The sequence below is a fragment of the Gossypium arboreum genome, chromosome 13, assembly GCF_025698485.1.
Source record: "Gossypium arboreum isolate Shixiya-1 chromosome 13, ASM2569848v2, whole genome shotgun sequence".
Classification (NCBI taxonomy): domain Eukaryota; kingdom Viridiplantae; phylum Streptophyta; class Magnoliopsida; order Malvales; family Malvaceae; genus Gossypium; species Gossypium arboreum.
Window position 1 is genome coordinate 108,184,589 of NC_069082.1, and position 10,728 is coordinate 108,195,316.

The window sequence follows — 10,728 nt, forward strand, 5'->3', positions numbered from 1 at the left end:
TATTAGTATTATTTTGTTGTTATTATTTATATATTATATAACTCTTATTTTATTTTAATATATTATATATATTTTAAAATTTATATAATGAATAATATAGAAAAATTAATAAAGGAGTCGAGCTCAAATTTTAATGCTTTTATCCACTAAACTTAAACAAAATCTTAAACTTATTTTTCTAGTAAGACCAATCTCGAACTTAATAAATAAATATAAAATTTTAATTTAACTTAACCCAAACTGGACTCGAGTTATGTACACCTCTGTATACCCATAACTTTTTTTTCCCTATGAGACTATTCGCCTTTGCCTTTTCTTTTTTGTCTGTCAGACTCTCCACTTCCCGAAAATTGTGCCTGACGTTAAAGTCAAAGCAGTTATAGGGTATGGCATTTATTGTACCCTACTTTTTTTATTGATTTATTTCAAACGTTTTCTTTTTGTTCTCTTTCCTCTATCATCACCTTCATTTTACCATGTCTATCTCTCCCCTCATCTCTGCAAATCAAAGCTTTTTCTTCTTTTCTAAGTTTATCAACCACAGCCGTGTCCACCGTTTTTCGCCAGATCTGACCCGTATCCCGTGTCAGAATCTGTGTCGGATCGTGTCGACACGGGTACGGCACCCCAAACAGCCGAGTCCGGGTAACGAAGGTTGCGTTTAAAGTGAGTATATTGTCCTGCAATGAAAGGTATATCATGTTATGTATGCATATAAAGCAATAAAATAGTGCCATGAGTCAATTAAGTATGTATATTAAATGTGTACAATATGTGACATTAATGCAGGGGAAATTTATTTTCAAGCATAGAAGGGTCCTGTTTGAGTCGTTTTAATGAATTTGAATAGGATAAGACTTAAGAGTAGGCCCTGTTTTATTTTCTATGTTAAAATTTTAGTAGAGAGCTTTAGATATAATTGCTTTTAGGGAAATACATTGCTGAAACGTGGCAGGAAAATGAGGGGAGTACTTATGATGTTAGTAGTCATAAGAAATGGTAGTAACAAAATTAATGTAAAAAGATATAATGGTAAGTTAATATAAAATCGAAGCTATTAGTTAAGTTTTAGGAAGCAGACCTGGGCAATGGTAGACTGAATGCTAAGTAATTCAGCTATAGTTGCAGGTTGTTTTGGCCTTTGTTGAGAAGGCGCTTGTTAGTGATGTTCTTGTGGAAGAATTTCCAGTTCAACGGGATCATCTTCGAAACTAATTTGAACATGGCAAGGTAAACAAATAAATAACCATGTATATGAGGTAATCTATAAATTATTTGTTCAAAGATATACCATTGTTTTGAACTCAAATACTTGAGGAATATCGAGGTCCAAGTAAATTTTGGTGGCTGAGTTCGAAGCAAGGTATATGTTACCTATGTTTGTTGAATAATTTGTTAGCGCATAAAAGGAAGAAGTGGTTAAATTTCTTTTTTGAAGAGTAGATTTGGTTAATTAGACGTACCCATGTATTTTCATTGCATGTGCGATGTCACTGGTCCTGTTTACTCATACTAAGCAATACTAAACAAGTAAAGAATATTAAAGAGAGGTTTTATGTGAAAACCATCTGTTTTGAACGTACAATTGAGTTTGCATTTATACAAAATAACTTCTTTATTGCTCTTTAACTGACTAATTACTTCAACTAATTACTTAATTGCTACTGTACTATCATTCTCCCGGTTTCTTATCTTGTGTTGGTTGTTTGATGGGCTGTTGCTCAGAGGAAGAACTCATAAGGCATCTTGGAAGAAAGAAAATTGCTTTGGAGTGATAGGTTTGGTGAGTACATTTGCAATTTGACTTGCTGAGGGAACAAAATTGACCTGTAGAACACCATCATGAACTTTCTCTCGTACACAATGATGATCAATCTCCACGTGTTTAACCTTAGCATGATGAGTCGGGTTGGTTGTCATTGATATTGTGGAGGTGTTGACACACCACACTATTGGAGTATGTTGTAGATGAACACCAACTTTAGTCAATGGTTGTTTCACCCACAATAATTCAGAAACATGATTTGCAAGACTGTGATATTTTGCTTCTAATGAAGATCTAGAAACAACTTACTTTTTGGAACACTATGCAATTGGATTAGGGTCATGATCCTAAGTTCCATTGAGGTATCGTAACACACGTTTCACTGCTTGCCAATGAGTTTCATGCGGAGCATTCATGTACTAACTCAATTTGTTAACACAAAAGGCTATGTATGGTCATGTATTGCAAACATACTGCAAGGTTCCAATGATGTTGCGATACAAATGACTATTAGGAAACGAACTGCCATCTATTGTAGTTAATTTAGACGTTCCTACCATCGGTGTTGACGTGGGTGATGCTTCATCCATACCTGCCTTATAAAGTAACCTCAGAATATATAATTTTTTTAGTGAGATATATCCCATGTTGCAGATGATGAACTTCAATACCAAGGAAAAAGTGAAGATTTCTCATGTTTTTGAGAGAAAATTTGCTATGTAGCTGATGAACAACTTTAACAATTTCTCTGGAGGAGCTTTCTGAAATGATAGTATAATCCACATAGGTCATTAGAAATAATGAAGATTCACCGTTTGATCGAATAAGCATTGAAGAGTCAGCTTTAAATGTTTGAAAACCAAGCTATCTAACCAAATGCTCTCTCAACGTATAAAACCATGTTGAGGTGTCCATTTGAGGCTATATAAAGATTTAACTTGTACACAACCTGATTGCCAGTGATATTTGTAGTTTCAAACCCTAGTGGTTGATTTATATAGATTTCTTCAGTCAATGTACCATTAAGGAAGACATTGTTGACATCCATTTGTTTAATTGTCCATCTATTCATAACAATAATAGAAAGAAGAACCCTAATAGTTGTAGCCCAAACTAATGGACTAAATATATCACAAAAGTCTAACCCAGCATGTTGAGAAAAACCTTTAGCAATGAGCCTTGTTTTGTATTTGTCTATTGTCCTATCAAATTTCTTTTTTATTTTGAAAAGCCATTTGTAGCCAATTGATCTCCTAAAAGGGGGGAGAGCATAGATGGTCCAAGTATTGTTTTTGATGAGAGTTCCCAGCTCATTTTGGGCAGTATCTGCCAATGAGGGTAAATCATTGCCTCATAGACATTAATAGGTGCAATGTTAGGCAACTGAGTTACCTTGGAATGATATATTTTGGGTTTGAATGTACCTACTTTGTTACGAGCTACCATAGGGTGAGTATTGACTATATTGTGGGAGAATTGACTGGGCGTAAAAGTGTCAATTGGACAAGGTTGACTTGACTCAAAAGAAAGAATAGTCTCAATAGGGTTGGAAGTAGGTAATGGTGAGGTAGACATTGAATTAGGCGATTCACTTGACAGGGGTTGTTATTGACTTGGATTTGGAGACTATTGATAAGTTGGATGTGGTTATGAGGGATGTGGAAAAATTACTAACTTTAAGCTTGTTGTAGGACATAGTGAGTTGCCAGTGGATGATTTTGGATAGGTTGAGCTAGTTCAGAATAAAAACTCATTTTCATGAAAAGTGACATGTATTGATATATAAATTCGGCCTGAAGAATCTCTACGCTTATAGCCTTTATGTTGAGAGGAATATCCTAAAAAAATTAAGGAAGGGGTCTGAATTGTAATTTGTTGGTGTTGTATAGTCTGAGGTTAGGAAAGTATAAGTAGCCAAAGACTTTAAGAAACAAGTAGTTGGGTTTACTTTGAAATAGTCTTTCATAGGGAAAGACATTACCTATAGGCTAAAAAGTTAATCGATTTACCAAGAACATTGCACTGTTGAATGTTTCATGCCAATAGTATAAGGGCAATGATGCATGAGCAAGCATGGAGAGGCTTGTTGCTACAATCTTATTCTGTTAAGACATATCGAGACATGTGACTCTATGAATAATCCTTTTTTGAGTTAGAAACCACCTTAATGCTTGAAAATCTCTTCCTCCATCAATTTGAATAGCCTTGAGTTTATTACCAAAGCATTTCTCAGCTTGTTAAAGGAACTAAAAAAACACAATTTCCATATTTGACTTTTTCTTTAAAAAATAAATCCAAGTGTATTGTGTATAAGCATCTGTGAAGGCTACATAGTAAGCAAAATCGTTCAAGTGAACTGTAGCAGGTCCCAAACATTAGCAGCCACCATTTAAAGTGGAGAAATATATGTAGAGACAATAGTAAAGAATGGATGTTTATGTTCTTTTCCCAAATGACAAGACACACAAGTAATAGTTTTATTATCAGAGAATGATACATTATAGTGACCAAAGGCTTTCTTTAGTGTAGCCAAACAAGGATGGACTAATCTATAGTGTTATACATTCAAAGATATATTCTATCAACAGTAAAACATTGAGCTGATTTATTAGTTATAAAATGCTTGGAGGTAGTACGTAGATTCAACTTGTAAAGGCTATTTTGAACCGACCCTTGCAACAGCACTTCTCTTATTTTTAAGTCATGAACTTGACACCTGTTGGGAAAGAACTCTAAATAGAACATGATTGTCCTTTTTAAATTTGGACACAGACATCATGTTTTTAGTGATGTTAGGTACAAATAAGAGAGATCATATGTATAGTGAGTGAGACCAAGTGAGTAAGGATGATTGACTAGTGCAAATAATGGGTAAGGCAACACCATTACCCACATAGACCATACTTAAGCCACTATACGGAGTGCTTTCACTTATTGATGCAGTAGAATAAGTAAGATGATGAGTAGCACCAAAATTTGGATATTAGGCATTGTCTCTTACAATGTTCAAAGTTGCTACATAAGATTGAGAGTTGAAGGGTACCGTACGAACATTTATAGGTTGTGGTGACAGGTGAAAATGGAAGGTGCCCAATTCGGAGATATTGGAGGAGGGAAAACCCAACTTCCTTGAGAGTTCAATACAAAAGAAAATAGAGACATGGGTGAGCTGGACTGAGGCAACCAAGGAGAAATGGGAACCCCATTGCCAAACATACACATGTTGGCTTGTGGAGGAGGTCGATATGTTTGACTTTTATAGTTTGTATCAAATCAGTGATAATAATGATCTATAAGATAATCGGTCTTCCCACATAGTTGACGTTGAATACGCGAGCTAAATGAGTGGCCACATCTACGACCTTATGCAAGTGTTGAGGGGAGACGATACGAAGGTTGTTGAAAACTGTCAGTGGAGTTAATTGGACGATTTGTAACTATATTAGCTAAACTGGACACATCAACCAGTGTCGCTTGTAATCTTGCTTCAGCATCGAGAAGCATGGTTATTGCCTGAACACCATACGAGACTTGGTTTGTTGTGATGACTGCTACAACTGTCTCATATTTAGAAGAAAACTCATTTAGAATACAAGAAACATGTTTTTGTTCACCGATTATTTCACCATAGCTGACAAGATTATCACAACAATTCTTTATTTTCATCAAGAATTCTTTCTTTGATAAATCTCCTTTTCATTGAGAATGAAGCGCACGTCTATAAAACGTTAACCTAGACGTGGTTTTGTTGCTATACATGTTAGCAAGAGTATTCTAAATTTGAAAACTTAAATCCATACCTATAAGATAAGGAAGAACACTTTGACTAACAGAAGAAAGAAGCCAAGAAGCAAGTGTATTGTCTTACTATTCATATCGAACAAATTTTGGATTTTCATGAGAAATACCATTATCATCAGTAACTAGCATAGGAGGAGGAACTATACGACTATCAAGAAACTGTTTTCTTGTGAGTCTTAATGGCAAGAAGCACTTGTGTTCGCCATAGCAAATAATTAGAATCATAAATAATTATAGTAATCTTCTTGGTTGAGAAGAAATTACTGTAAAAAACGCATTCAAAAAAATTGGAAGTCATTGTTTGGATTGCAGTAAAAGTCACAATAAAGTTGGTAAATGCCATGAACAGGACTTCACAGGATCAATCCGCAAAAATAAAAACGTTTGACACCATGTTTAACTATACTAAGCAAGACTAAACAAGTAAAGAATATTAAAGTGAAGTTTTATATGAAAGCATCTATTTAGAACATACACTTGAGTTTGTATTAGTGGCTGCTAACAAACTAACTTATTTACTGCTCTTTAACTGACTAACTGCTTCAACTAATTACTCAACTGCTACTATACTAATAGGTCCAAGGTTGATAGTCATTGATATATTAGGTAGGATGATAAGTAGAATGTTTGTCGATTGTTTTAATGAAATGTTAATTTTGATTTTGTTTCCATGATACCTTTCTTCTTGAATGAAGATGTTGCGTTTCTTTACGTCTTTGGCTCTACTACTTAGTCTGATTTTAGTGATAGGATGAAATTATCCCAATTACATCTACATAAAATAATAGATATATTGTTATAGTGAAAAGAATAGACAAAGGTTTTGAAGCATACCTGTTAAGTACTTGTCATGTTTAATTTGTTGGTACAAAAGGTTATGAGGTATGAAATGGAAGTAATCCTCGAGGATTCGGAGTTGGACCTTCATAAAGTTAATGAATTTGAATTGCTCTAGTAAGGCATATAATATAATCTCTAGGCATAACATTGTAGTTGAACTTGTGTATGTCAAAATTAAAATATATAGATTAAATCTCAAATTTAAACAAAACATAGAGACCAAATTGAAATTTAAACATTCTTATAATCTAAAAAGTGAAGGGGTTGAAATTGAATGAAATTTAAACATTCTTATAATCTAAAAAGTGAAGGGGTTGAAATTGAAATTTATCCATAATATTCTTGTATAAAAAAAGATAGACATGCACATTGAAGCCTAAAGGCTTTAGGGGAAACATTAGTAATTACCTGTGTTTGGCCTGCATACATATAGTGAAGAAGCAAAATGAAGAGTTGGATATGCTAACTTGTTGTAGCTGAATGACATCTTCATATGATGAGCTTAGAGTAAAGTTCCTTGATGCTTACAATAAAACCTTATGAGTAGGATAGGCTTTTCCTCACCAACAATGAATAGCATATTAGATAATTCCCAACTCTCAAGAAAATTCTCAAGCCCTTCATTTGTCATAGCTTGCTTGTTCATTTTCCAATTCCATATCACCGTTGCCATTGTATTCATCGTTAACTTGCTTCCACAGCGACAAATGATTTTGAGTTAAGGACATGTTAACATTCTTATAGCTAACATGTTTATCTCAACTACTAGAGCCAACATATTGAACATTGCAATTTGGATTTGTATTTAGCCACTCAAACACTATTCTAAAATAGGTATCTTCGTTTACCAATGCTAATCAACCCATCATAGGTATTGATCTAATAGCCTTGAAATGCAAAAGAACTACATAGACCAATACCTTCAACATCAACCACAATTTTCCCATTTGCCTCAATTTTTAACCTATTGTTCTTATGGCTACCAATGATTGTAGTATAATGACGACTGTTATTGATAGCAAGTTAATTGTGTACGTTTAATTGACTTATTTTTTTGTCAAATCTTAAATAGAATGCTATTAAGCTGGTAATTGCTTATTTAAAATTTATCAAGACGTAATTAGAATGTTGAAGTTAAAAAAATCAAGCAAATTGAGCTAAATTGAAACAAAAAGCAAGGAAATAGGCCAAATTGAAAAGTTGCAGAATTGTAGACTAGTGAACAAAAATTAGATTTTGATGTTAAATCTTATAATTAGAAAAATATTTGATTTTTTGTTGGATGCTAAACATAAATATAAGAGGAAGTCATGCTAAAATTAGCTTTTGAGAGGTGTATAAAATCCTTGTAATTTTAGTTTGGAAACACACAAACTTGAGACCTAAATTCAAAACAAAATTTTTCTTTTCTTACGTCAATAGCTTGTCAAAGCATTTTGTCAATTCCTTTCTTTTTCTTATTTTTGTTCAATTCCTCTTTAAGTCCCCTCCCTTTCTCACCTATCAACATTACATTACAATTCATTTTTATAATCTTATAAAGCATGATTAATATCATACTTAATTAATCTTTATTTAGTTTTAGTTTAGTCATCATTTCGATCAAGAATTGTGACAAATGAATCTACATTTAAATCTTACAACATGGTATTCATTATTTTTTTAGAATATAGGATAGTTATATTCTTTCTTCAAAATCAATCCAATTTCAGTTCAAAGTGTACGTTGGGAGGAAGTTTTTTTGGCGTATAATTGGGAAAGAGAGTAGGTCATCTACCGTGTTCGAGTTTTCGCGAACAAATTGACATGTCTAATTATAAAAAGCTATTTAATTTGAGATAGTTATCGAATTTAAACGACCCACGCAGTTCAGGCCGTTAATTTGAGTTGGGCTCTTCTAGATCATAAAATTATCGAGATCATAAGTGGCGAAGGCGTGTTACGTGATTAGATAACAGGTAAGGGTTGGTTTGCAGGTCGTATTGGAACCAATTACATAAGGAAGAGTTGGTGGTTGAGATATCTTTGATTGTTATAACTAGTTTATCGTTTGAAAGTAAAATCCACTTTAGAGAATCAATTCTAATTCGTAGTGTATCGAGGCTAAGGTTAAGTATTCACATATTTGATTTATAAATTTAATTTAAATTACTTAATTTTATTTTGCAATTATCATTCTGCTATTATTACGTTCTATTCATTTTTATTTTCCTCTATCTACTAAAATCTATTTTTATTTTTTTTTAACTTTGCACATACAAGTCTTGGGCACGACAATTGCCTAGGCTGAAGAATCTGGTCACATAACACGAAAATTAGGAGTCTTAGTCCCTGTGTGATTGACCTTACTTCTCTATACTACTATTTGATTTAGTTGGAGCTTAGGAAATTTATATTTGATGGCTTCGACGCCTATCAAATTTTGGCATCGTTTACAGGGCTTGAAAATAATTTTAATTTTTTTTTTTACTTATGACCATATTAGAATTGGGGACTTTAGAGTTTAAATGAAAAATTAAGAAATTAGCTTGATCATTGTGAAAAGAAGTTATTAGATGCGAAAAACAATTAAAAGAATTTGAATACGAAACACTGTCTTACATAAAAAAAATTGAAAATGAACCAAAAGAAATGATGAACCAAACTATTCGATAGCTCGTTGCGGCGTCGAATGAGCAACAACTGTTGTACATAACTTATCCGACGAGAGGAACAACATTTGAATTAAAATTTGGCTTATTTATTTATTTTTCGCTTTCTGTAATTTGCAAAACGAGAACCCTCACTCGTCTTAAGGAGTTCCACATGATTTGCCTAAGCATGAAACCTTAAAGAGTAATCGAAGATCAAATTAAACTTTAGGTTTTTTTCCTTTCTCGCTAGTCGACTCTACTAGAGAACGGTTGTTTTATTTACCTTCAGAATTAGTTAATAGATTATTTAACATTTATTAGTTGTTTCTTGACAGGTTCTTTCCAATAGCTCAGGTAGCTGAATTAAGGAGAGATATTATCGGAATATGACAAAAGACAACCGAATCACTCTATGACTACTAAGAGCGATACAAGAAATTGTGTGCAAGTTTCCTACAACATTGCCTAATTGAACAATCACTTCTTCAATATTTCTATGAGGAATTACTCTTTATGGAAATGAAGATCATTGATGCTACCAGTGGAGGAGCACTTGTTAACATGACTCCTTAAGGAGCAATGAAATTAATTTCAACTATTAATGCAAATTCCCAATAATTTCGACCAACTACAAAACCTAAAGATTGGTTTATAAGCTAAGTACTTTATCCTTAGAAGATAAAATTAACAAGTTCACTAATGTAGTTAAAAATTTACTTGAAAGAAAAATGAACCTAGCTCGATTTTGCGATATTTGTGCCATACATGATCATCCAATAGACTCGTGTCTGATTTTATACGAGGATACAACAGCACGTGTAGATGCCCTTGAAAACTTCTTAGGGCCACCCGAAATGCGTTATAATCCATTTTTAAATACTTACAATGCGGGGTGGATAGATCACCTAAATTTGAGTTATGGATCAAATCCTCAGTACAACCAATCGTATCAGCTAAGGCCTTTCCGACTTAACAAATTTAACCCCCAAAGATATCTCTTGAGACTATAGTAGAGACATTAGCTGCTAGTATCGAAAAGTTCCAACAAAAGATTGAAGCACACCTATAAAAAATAAATCAGCAAATAAGTAAGCTTGCGCTTATGATTAGTCGTTTGGAGCCCCAGGAAAAGTTGTCTTAAACAAAGCCAAATCCACGACAAAATTTAAGTGTTATAACCTTAAAAAGTGAAACAATTTTGGGGCCAACACCTGGCACAAATTGTGACCACAAAACTAGACAGAAATAACATAAACATGATCCAACAATTACTACAAAGCTAGCTCTACAGAAACCATTTGTAGTACCACCCATATTTCTTGGAATGTTGGCCCAATGTAAAAAGGAGTGAAAAGAAAAAAGAAATAATAGAGATATTCTAGAGAGTTCAAATTATCATAGCCCTGCTCGATGCAATAAATAAAGTTCCATGCTATGTGAAATTCTTAAAAGAATTATGCATTAGAAAGAAGAAGCTCATGAGTAACAAAATAGTAGGTGTTGGAGAAAATGTCTCTGCAGTTTTACAAAGGAAAATTTTATCTAAGTGTAAGGATCAATGTATATATGTTATATCTTGCAAAATAGGTAATGTTGGCATTAATGAGGCTATGTTTGATTTAGGTGCATGTGTTAACATTATGCCTTTATCTATTTTTAAATTACTAAACACTGGTCCTTGGAAAGAAA

At 33.3% G+C, this 10,728-nt stretch overlaps 1 long non-coding RNA gene across 1 annotated transcript; it reads left to right on the top strand.

The window, feature by feature from the left end:
• The first annotated feature begins 238 nt into the window (after positions 1-238).
• LOC128286573 (uncharacterized) lies at positions 239-9,675 on the top strand. Its single transcript, XR_008277186.1, has 3 exons — positions 239-692; positions 1,129-1,230; positions 9,375-9,675. It is a non-coding gene; the product is annotated as an uncharacterized LOC128286573 (long non-coding RNA).
• Positions 9,676-10,728: the final 1,053 nt, after the last annotated feature.